At 37.0% G+C, this 10793-nt stretch overlaps 1 pseudogene; it reads right to left on the reverse strand.

Annotated features, from left to right (window-relative positions):
- Positions 1-1778: 1778 nt before the first annotated feature.
- LOC116083271 lies at positions 1779-2862 on the reverse strand (annotated as a pseudogene).
- Between the last annotated feature and the right edge of the window lie 7931 nt (positions 2863-10793).

The following is a 10793-nucleotide window of genomic DNA, read 5'->3' on the forward strand; positions in this document are numbered from 1 at the left end:
GCAATGAGTTCAAGGCTCTTTCCCACTTTCTCTTCTTTTATATTCAGTGGATCCAGTTTCATGTTGAGGTCCTTGATCCACTTGGACTTGAGCTTTTTACAAGGTGACAAATATGGGTCTATTTTCATTTTTCTACATAGAGATGACCAATTTGATGAGCACCATTCATTGAAGATGCTTCTTTTTTCCATTGTATATTTTTGGCTTCTTTATCAAAGATCAAGTGTTGTAAGTGTGTTGTTTTATTTCTGAGACTTCAATTCTATTCCATTGATCAACATGTTTGTCTCTGTACCAATACTGTACTATTTTCATCAATATTTCTCTATAGTACAGCTTGAGGTCAGGGATGTTGATTCCCCTAAAAGTTCCTTTATTGTTATGAATTGTTTTCATTATTCTGGGTTTTTTGCCTTTCCAGGTGAATTTGAACATTGTTCTTTCTATGTCTTTGAACAATTGTGTTGGGATTTTGATGGGAATTGCATTGAATCTGTAGATTGCTTGTAGTAGGATGGCCATTTTTACTATGTTAATTCTGCCAATCCATGAGAATGGGAGATCTCTCCATTTGCTGAGATCTTCTTCGATTTCTTTCTTGAGAGACGTGAAGTTATTGACATACAGATCTTTCACTAGTTTATTTAGACTTATCCCAAGATATTTTTATTATTTCTGACTATTGTGAAAGGCATTGTTTCCCAAATTAGCTTTTTAGTCTTTTTATCATTTATATAAAGGAAGGTTACTGATTTATTTGAGCTAATTTTGTATCCAGCCACTTTGCTGAAGTGGTTTATCAGCTGAAGATGTTCTCTGGTAGAATTTTTGGGGTCGTTTATTTATACTATCATATCTTTAAGACTTTCAATGAATCAATTAAAGAATTTCAAGAATATATATTTTTCTCTATTTTGTTTTGATATAAAAATATATGAGTTATACAACTATCAGTAAATATATTTTAAAAATCCATATAGAAATCTACTACTTTAGAAAATTTAGAGGCTTATATTTTTATTCTTTTTTTTTTTAACTTTTGAGATCTTTTTCATTTGAAGGTAATATTAATGCTATTAAATTCACAAATAGGCTACTTTTTATTACCCAATTCTAATTATCTAAAACACATATTGCAAACATGCAAATATCTATTCTCTCCACATGTCAGAGCCCATTCATCATTGTTTCGGAAATGGGGCGAATAGATTCCCCTTAAATTGCAAGTCAGTAGGTGTTTTTTTACAGTTAACTTTAGCAAAATTCATACAAAATAGTAATTAACAATGATCTTCTTTACTTGTTAACTCACAAGGAAACAACTTCAAAACTGCATTTTGTTAAAGTTTCTGTACTAAAATGTAGAAAAACTGAATTACACAAATATTGAAAAATTAAAAATTCCTTAATTTTTTATTCTTGGTACCACTACCACAATTTACAGGGCAATATACCTGATATAATGAAAAGAAAAAGAAAAAGACAAAGCTACAACAGATAAAGGACCTCAGGAATGTACATATAATTGACACTACATTGCATTAATCAATAGCTGCACTTTTTGCAAACTGTGACTATGACAGTCCTGAACAAGAAGGGTTCCTGTTTAAGCCACAGTGACTTTTCTGACTATGGATCATCATTCCTTCTGTGGCAGAATTTGCAGTTCCTCTAATACCTTTGGGACTACTGTCCCAAAGTAACTTGCAGCTTTCCTGACAACTCCTTGTTCTCTCTCCTGCTAAGAACTGTAGCCCTGTAGCTGTTTCTGTTTTATTTTAAAACCTTCTGCTACCATATCCACCATTTCCACCTCCAGATCCACAGCCACCACCATAGGGACTGCCTGAGCTTCTTCCACCAAAACTGCCCCCCTTCATGGATCTATAATTTGATTGTTGCTGTTCACTATAATTTCCAAAGTCATTATAGTTCCCACCACCACCATAGTTACCTCCACCAAAATCTCTTCCTTTATTGTAACCATCATATCTTCCTCCTCCACCACCATATCCACCACCTTGGTTTCCATATCCCGTTCCATCACTTCCACAATCTCCTCTACTACTGTAACCAGGACCACCACCATAGTTGCCACCATCACCTCCAAATCCATTATATCCACCATTACCATCTCTATAACTACCTCTGCTGCCACCACCTCCACCACCATAGCCTCCTCTTCCACCAAAGTTTCCTCCAAGACCAAAGTTTCCTCCACCACCTCCAAAGTTTCCCCCACGTCCCATAAAGTTGCCAGATCCACCTCCACGACCTCTCTGTGATCCACCACACTGCATCTCTTGATTAGAATGGGACTTTTTCACTTCACAATTATGCCCATTAATAGTGTGGTATTTCTGAACAACAATTTTATCAACTGTGTCATGATCATCAAAAGTTACAAAAGCAAATCCTCTCTGCCTGTCTTCCATAACTTCTATGATTTCAATCTTGTCATACTTTTCAAAGTAGTCTCTCAGATTATATTCTTCTGTATCCTCTTTAATACCACAACAAAAATTTTCTTCATATTTAAATGGGCACCAGGCTTTACAGAATCCTCTCTAGAAACAACTCTCTTTGGTTCCATCAACCTTGTGTGGTTGAGCACACATTGTAGCATCTACTTCTTCAACACAAGAGTAGGTCACAAAACCAAAGCCTCTGGAATGTGGGGATCTCTAATTAGCACACAGTCTCTTAGTGTGCCCCATTTCTCAAAATGTTCTCTTAAACTATCATCTGTGGTTTCAAAGCTCAGACCACCAATGAACAGCTTCCTCAGCTGCTCTGGTTCCTTTGGATCATGACCCTCCATTTTGAGACCAGACTCACCTCTTCCAACTCGAGTTCAATATGGGACCGAGAGAAACTTTTTATTCTTTTGATACAAACTCTATTTGTATTCTATTTATATTCTCTTCACACATATGTAAAATATTTCTATTCTTATGTAATTTATATTCATATACATTAAAAATATGTATGTATGTAACTATGAAAAAATATAAGTGAAATTTCCATATAATAGGGAGGCAATGCCACAACTACACATCTTTTGCCAGGAAGAAAAACTCTAGTGCCAGAATTGGTTATACATTGGTGAGTCATTGGTCAAGGAGTCCCAAGGGTCATTAGAACATCAAAAGCTATTCCAAGTTTATTGGTTACTTTATATAAGCTGATAAGAATGTCTTATTTCCAATGACAATACTCATCCCATTGAACATGCAAAAATCTATGTAGTGGCCAACATGAAGGTTATGCTATGCCTAGTATTCAGGATGCTTGAAGATACTCTGCACTAACAGAGGAGAAAGTTATTTACCAGTGTTAACCAGCCACACAATCCTGAGACCATCAAGAGATACCAGCCTACAAGATATACTGCAATGATGATATAACATTACCAGAGTAATCAAAGAGTTTTAGATTTGCTTTATGGCATATTTCATGAGATGGAACTAATACCTGACACTGTTGAAAAGTGCAAGAATCTGAGATAAGCTAGTTTATGGGCTTTGGGGGAAAACCTGTTACTATTCTACTAAAGCAAATGTTCTCAAACTGTGGATTCGACCATTTGGGAGTTATCTGTCCTATAACCAATATATAATATATTTATATTATGATTCAGAACAGTAGAATATTATTGTTGTGAAGTAGAAATAAAGTAATTTTATGGTTGGAGAGTCACAACAGCATAAGGAACTGAATTAAAGGGTCACAGGATGTAAAGCATTGTGTTACAGGAACATGATATGCTAGGTAGTTACATAATTCAATATTCATCAGGTATGATTCCTTTTTATTTTATTATATGTATATAATATATATATATATATATATATATATATATATATATATATATATATATATATATATATATTGGTTTTTCAAGACAGGGTTTCCCTGTATTGCCCAAGCTGTCCTGGAAACCACTCTGTAGACCAGGCTGGGCTTCAACTCAGAAATTCACCTACTTCTGCTTTCCAAATGCTGGGATTAAAGTCATGCACCACCACTGCCAGGCTTATGATTCCTTTATCATTGATGGGAGTTGACACAAAGGCCCACAACTAAAAAATATGTATAGAATGAGATAATCTGGAGCACTCAGCACTATAAAAGAGTTCTTCCTCTAACCTAGTGGTTCTCCAACTTCATAATGCTGAAAACTTTTAATATTGTTTCTCATGTGATGGTGACTCAAATCATAAAATTATTTTTGTTCCTACTTTATAGCTATAATTTTAAAATTGTTATGAACTGTAGTGAAATTATCCCACTTGTAGAATATCTGGTATGCAACCCTTGTGAAAGATTCTTTCAACCCATTTGGTGATTGAAACCAACAGGTTGAAAACTTCTGTTCTAATCCCTTACCTCCAGTCTCAGAGATCTATATAGAGAAGGAGGTGAGAAGATTAGAAGAGCTACAGGTGGTATGTGACTGTAAGGAAACTGTCTTTCATATACAATAGGATTAGTGTACATATAGACTCAGAGATGGTGATAACACAAATTGACCTTCACAGGTACAGTCCATTCAGGGTACAAGCACTCAGAGAGGGAAGTAGAATTGCATTCCTATTCCTACCAACCAAACTGTTTGCAATTAATATTTGGTTAGAAAGGAAAATAAGTTTCTCTAGTACAGACTTGATGAATTTCTCCAATCTTTAAATTTACTGTATTTTGGGAGTTTAAAAATATGATTTTTAATTTTTTAAATTTATTTACATTTCAAAAGTTATCCCCTTGATGTGCTGTGGATAACATTTGAAATGTAAATAAATAAAATAACCAATTTTTAAAAATCCATTTTTTAAATGCCCAAAATGACACTATATTTAAGGATTGGAGAAATTCATAAAGTCTGTACAAGGGTGATCAATACCACCATACAACATTTGCACCTCAAGTGGAGGGATGGGGTTGCCACTTTGCTGAAGTGGTTTATCAGCTGGAGAAGTTCTCTGGTAGAATATTTGAGGTTGCTTATGTATACTATCATATCATCTGCAAACAGTGATTCCATTATTTCTTCTTTGCCAATTTGTACTCCCTTGATCTATTTTTGTTGTCTTACTGTTCTAGCTAGCACTTCGAGTATTATATTGAATAGATATAGGAAGAGTGGGTATCCTTTTCTTGCCCCGATTTCAGTGGGCTTGCTTCAAGTATCTCTTCATTTAATTTGATATTGGTTGTTGGTTTGCACTAAATTGCTTTTATTATGTTTAGGTATGGGCCTTGGATTTTTGACGTCTCCAATACTTTTAACATGAATGGGGTGTTATATTATGTCAAATGTGTGTTCGGCATCTAAGGAGATGATTATGTGATTTTTTTTTTGAGTTTCTTTATATAGTGTATTACATTAATGGATTTTCATATGTTGCATCCCTGGGATGAAGCTTACTTGATAATGGTGAATGATAGTTTTGATGTTCTTGGATTTGTTTTGCAAGAATTTTATTGAGTATTTTTGCATGAATATTCATAAGCGAGATTGGTCTGACTTCTCTTTTTTGGTTGGGCCCTTGTGTGGTTTGGGTATCAGAGTAATCGTGGCATCATAGCACAGTTAGTGGTGTTCCTTCTGCTTCTCTTTTATGGAATAGTTTGAGGAATATTAGTATCAGGTCTTCTTTGAACCTCTGGTAGAATTCTGTATTAAATCCATCTGGCCCTCAGTTATTCTTTGGTTGAGAGGTTTTTAATGACTTCTACTATTTTGTTATGGGATATGGACCAGTTTAGATAGTTTACCTGCTCTTGATTTAACTTTGGTATGTAGTATCTGTCTATAAAACTCTCCATTTTATCTAGATTTTCCAGTTTTATTCAGTATAGTCTTTTATAGTAGGATCTGATGGTTTTTTGAATTCCCTCTATTTATGTTGTTATGTCTCCCTTTTCATTTTTGATTTCATTAATTAGGATACTACCTCTGGGCTTTTAGTTAATTTGACTAGGGGTCTATCTACCTAGTTGATTCTCTCAAAGAACCAGCTTTTGGTTGTGTTGATTCTTTGTATAGTTCTCTTTGTTTCTATTTGGTTTGTTTTGTCCCTGAGTTTGCCTATTTCCTGCTTTCTACTCCTCTTGGGTGTGTTTGCTTCTTTTTGTTCTCAAGCTCTCAGGTATGCTGTTAAGTAGCTAGTGTAGGATCTCTCCAGTTTTTTTATCAGGTCACTTACTGCTATGAATTTTCCTCTTAGCACTGCTTTCACTGTGCCCCATAAGTTTGGGTATGATGTGTTGACATTTTCCTTAAATTCCAGGAAGTCTTTAATTTCTTTCTTTATTTCTTCCATGACCAACTTATCATTGAGTAGAGGGTTGTTCAGTTTCCACTACAGATAACATCCTGAGTTTTGCAGGCAAAAGGATGCAACTAGAAAGCATCATCCTAAGTGAGGTAACCCAGATCCAAAAGGACATGCATGATATGTACTCACTAAAAAAGGGTATTAGCCAATAAATAAATAAATAAATAAATACAGACAAAATAAAATGCAGAATACCCAAGATACAGTCCACACAACTCAAAAAGTTCAACAAGCTGAAGGGCCTGAGTGAGGTCACCTATGCCTCACTTGAGAGGGAGAAGAAAGCAATCACAAGTGGGGAGGGAGGGACCTGGTAGGCAAAATGTCCTGGGGATGGGGAGCAAAGACTGGAGTAGGATCTGGTATTGGATGAGAGAAAATGACTGAAGCCCTGAGGGCCAGCAGAAAGAATGGAAACAGGCAACCTTAGAAGGAAAGAGGTTGGGGTGACCCTCCAGAATGCACCAGAGACCTGGGAGGTGAGAGACTCTTAAGACTCAAAGGGAGGGACCTTAGATGAAATGCCCAACAGTAGGGAACCCACCTCCAACAGGAAGGCAGGGCATCAAGTGAAGGGTGCACCTGTCTGAAAGGATGGCAGGGATTGAAATAGAGAGAAGCCTGAGGAAAAGAAGCTCTGGTGACAGGATCAAAGTGGGATCCAGCTCAAGAGGAAGTTCCAAGGCCTGACACTATTACTAAGACTATGGAATACTCACAAAAAAGGACCTATCCAGATGAGAGTGAACGGACAGATGAGGCCAGAAAGCAGGGCTGGATGGACAAGCCCACTCGGGCACAGACCCTCATGCTCCAGCATTGTAAAGCCAGAGCAGAGGTGGGGGTGCCGGGAGGGCAAGTGTGCCCTGACCACTGCCTTGGATGGATAAAACAAGAACTACCTCATGCACAGGGAAAAGCGGGATAAAAAAGAGGCAGCTGCCCCTCTAGCTGCTGCTGTGGTGGCAGGCAGCAGGGGCAGTGGTTGGAGGCAGAGGTAGGAGAGGACAAAAAGGATGGAAGAACAATAATATCTACCAACTAGAGCTCCCAGGATCTAAACCACCAACCAAGGAGTACACATGGAGGGACCCGTGGCTCCAGCTGTATTAATAGCAGAGGATGGCCTTGTCAGGAATCAATGAGAGAAGAGGCCCTTGGTCCAATAAAGGTTCCTTACTCCAGTGTAGGGGGATGTGAGAACAGGGAGGCAGGAGTGGGTGGGTGTACACCCTCATAGAAGCAGGAAGAGGGAGAATGGGATATGGGGTTTGGCAGGGGGAAGGGATCTGGAAAGGGAATAACATTTGAAATATAAATAAATAAAATATCCAATTAAAAAAAGAAAGAAATTTGTCTTTTGCTGGGCAGTGGTAGCACAAGTCTTTTATCTCAACACTGAGGAGGTAGAGGCATTCAGATCTCTTTGGGTTTGAGACCAGCCTAGTCAACAGAGCTTATTCCAAGATATCCAAGACTACACAAGCCCTGTCATGAAATAAACAAAAGACAAAGCCCAAAAAACCTCTGCTGAGAAGAACAATGGGAGTACTGGATGGTCCAGCCAGCTAACATTGTCCTTCCTATGGGCTTGTCCTTCAGCCAGCTCCACCCTGCCCCATGCGCCACCCCTCCCTTCCTGTGGTGGCAAGTCTTAAGTTTATTAAGGTGTTTTTTTCTATAAAAATTTAATTTTTATTATCTCCAATTTATCAAATTTTCCTAACATTTTGTGTCAGTGCAGAACGAAGGATATTTATTTTATAAGTTTGATTATGACTCATGTATAGTCCTTATCTCGTCTTTCAGATTGGTCTACTATTGTACATGAAGATGGTCTTTATAATGACTCGTATCTGTTTGAGGATACTGACCTTCATATGCACTTATATATTGGTTATTTATATATCTGTATATACGACTAAGAATAGATTTTAACATTGGCTCATTACCTTAATACAGGTAAATCCCCCTGCAGAGCTTATAGTAATCTCCATGTTGGTTTGCATTAAGTGGTCTTTGAGGACGAGGACTATCATCTAAACTGACTTCTATTTAAATGCCTAGTGCTGGCATACTTAGAAAGTGGTTTCTCAGTTTGTCCCCCATCCATACTCCTTTTTTTAAAATCAGGGTTGGGCAGTTAACTAGAGGCCTTCCATATGCTCTGTAAGTATTCAAGTACTAAGATGCCTTGTCAGTCTTTCAGAATTTCAAACCGAGTTCTCTAGAAAGAAGTGAGCTGTCAGTAGGAGCACTCTGCTAATCCATAATGTAATAAGAGTGCTCTGGTCAAAGTATTGCCAGTTTTCCAACTATTTTCACATTTATTATTCAGATAGATGATGCAGTTACATTTACCACAGTTTACATTTCTTCCAAGAAACTACTAACACAGGTCACTTTCAACTTAGTATCTATAAATGCTCACTTGTAATGATTTCTACTTCTGTGTGTTTTACTATACACAAAAATCCTATTTTTACTACTATAGTATCAAATAGAGAAGATATTTTTCTCTGTGTTGTTTTAATTCTATTACAATAACATGAGACTACCTTTTTAATTGGCTTTCTTTCCCTCTTATGTGATGGAATGCAATTCATATTTGTATTTTCTTATCTTATGATTAATTGCTTTTACATATGTATATGTGTGTATAGGTATATGTCTGTGTTTGCTTATCTCTAAATGTGTGTATATGTATAAATGCATTGGTTATCCAATACCAAATATCATACATGAAAACAAATGTACAACTAATATAATACAGGCTATACTTAAGTGTTTATGAATTTTAAATCCCTTTATATTTGTAAAGCTTATGATTGTCCTTTAAAATTCCATGCCCTGTAATTCATGTATGTAACTCTTATTAGACATTATTTGTATAGAACTAGTGTGCCTGTCGGGAGAACCGATGCCTTAGCTCATAATAATGCTTTAGTTTTTGCAATTTGACCTGAACATTTGGATTTCTATTTGTTTGCTTCTGTGACATGTTATTATATGACTTTCTTTCTTTCAGGCAAGTTCTGGAACTATAGGATCTGAGATAGACCAGCTAAAGTTTAGGGATGAGCTACTTAATTTATTCAGAAAAAGTTGGCTGTCAAACCACATATCTGTGAGATGGTGAGGTGGGAAAGGGAAAATGTGACTTTGCCCAACAATGGTGGATAACAAGTGGATGGAATTCCTTGGTCTGGAATCACACTTGTAGGTCTGCAGATAGAGCCCGTTAGAGGAAGTACTGAGAAAGCAGAGAAGGGACTAGCTGGTGTCATAACTACTCCTGATTGTTAACTTGAATATATCTGGAATGAACTACAGTTTAGAATTAGAGGACACAACTTTGATCCAGATCTTAAGGCTAGAAGACACAAGTTTCTGACCTGGATCATGGCGATCTTGAAGTATGGTAGCCGTGAAAAGTTGTAATCGCAGGCAACTGAGGCAAGGCAATCTCTGGGGTTCAAGGTCAGCCTGGGACAAAGCATGTCCTAGATCTAGGTGTCATGGTACACAGCTTAATCTGAGACATACCTTTTGCTGGAGGTCTACATAAGGACATTGTAAGAAGGAAGAGTCACTCTTCTTCAACTGCTTACATCTCTTGAAACCTACTTCTACAAAAGATATTAAAAGAAGTAGGTTTCATCTTAAACAACTAGCTTCCCAAGACTGAGCAACTAATAGATTATTGGACTTCCAATCCACAGTTGTCCATTATTGGGTTAGTTGGACTACATACTGTAAGTCATAATAGTAAATTCCCTCAATATAGACAGACATTCTATAAGTTCTGTAATTCTAGTGAACCCTGATGCACACAGCTAGTAAAGGTGGTGAATAATGAAGGTTTACAGATCACTATCACAACTTTTCTATAATCATTTTATGAATTATTTCTTTCTTTGAGAAATCAGGTGATAGGAAGCTAATTTGTATATAAAATATATGTTTGTATATCTAAATAATGGGCATTATCTATTTCTATTTAAGGAGAAAGAATTAAATTTTATAGACTATGATCTGCTCTTATGAACTTAGTATTGAAATAAATATTATATAATCCTCATGGCAAGTTTTGCTACCACATATAGGTTCCCAAATGAAAGACACACACTCAGCTTTTATATTTTCATATGTCTTAAGGAACATAATACCTCACCCACTGGCTAACCTCCATGTGGTTAATCCCATGTTACTCCTTACTAATCCTATGTTCTGTCTTGGCTGTTTTGGACCTAGAGGGTTGTTCTGTATCTGGGCCACACTTTCCTGACTCCTTCACATGATGACCATGCCTCTCTGTCCTGTTCTCTTCTCAGGCATTGAGTATCTCCTCTCCTTCACTCTCTCTAGGCATGGCAGATCTCTCTCTTCCTCTCCTTGTAGTCCCAAGCCCATGAATCCTAAAGTCCCTCCTCTGTCTTCCCTGCCCAGTTT

Source organism: Mastomys coucha, unplaced genomic scaffold, assembly GCF_008632895.1.
Source record: "Mastomys coucha isolate ucsf_1 unplaced genomic scaffold, UCSF_Mcou_1 pScaffold8, whole genome shotgun sequence".
NCBI lineage: Eukaryota > Metazoa > Chordata > Mammalia > Rodentia > Muridae > Mastomys > Mastomys coucha.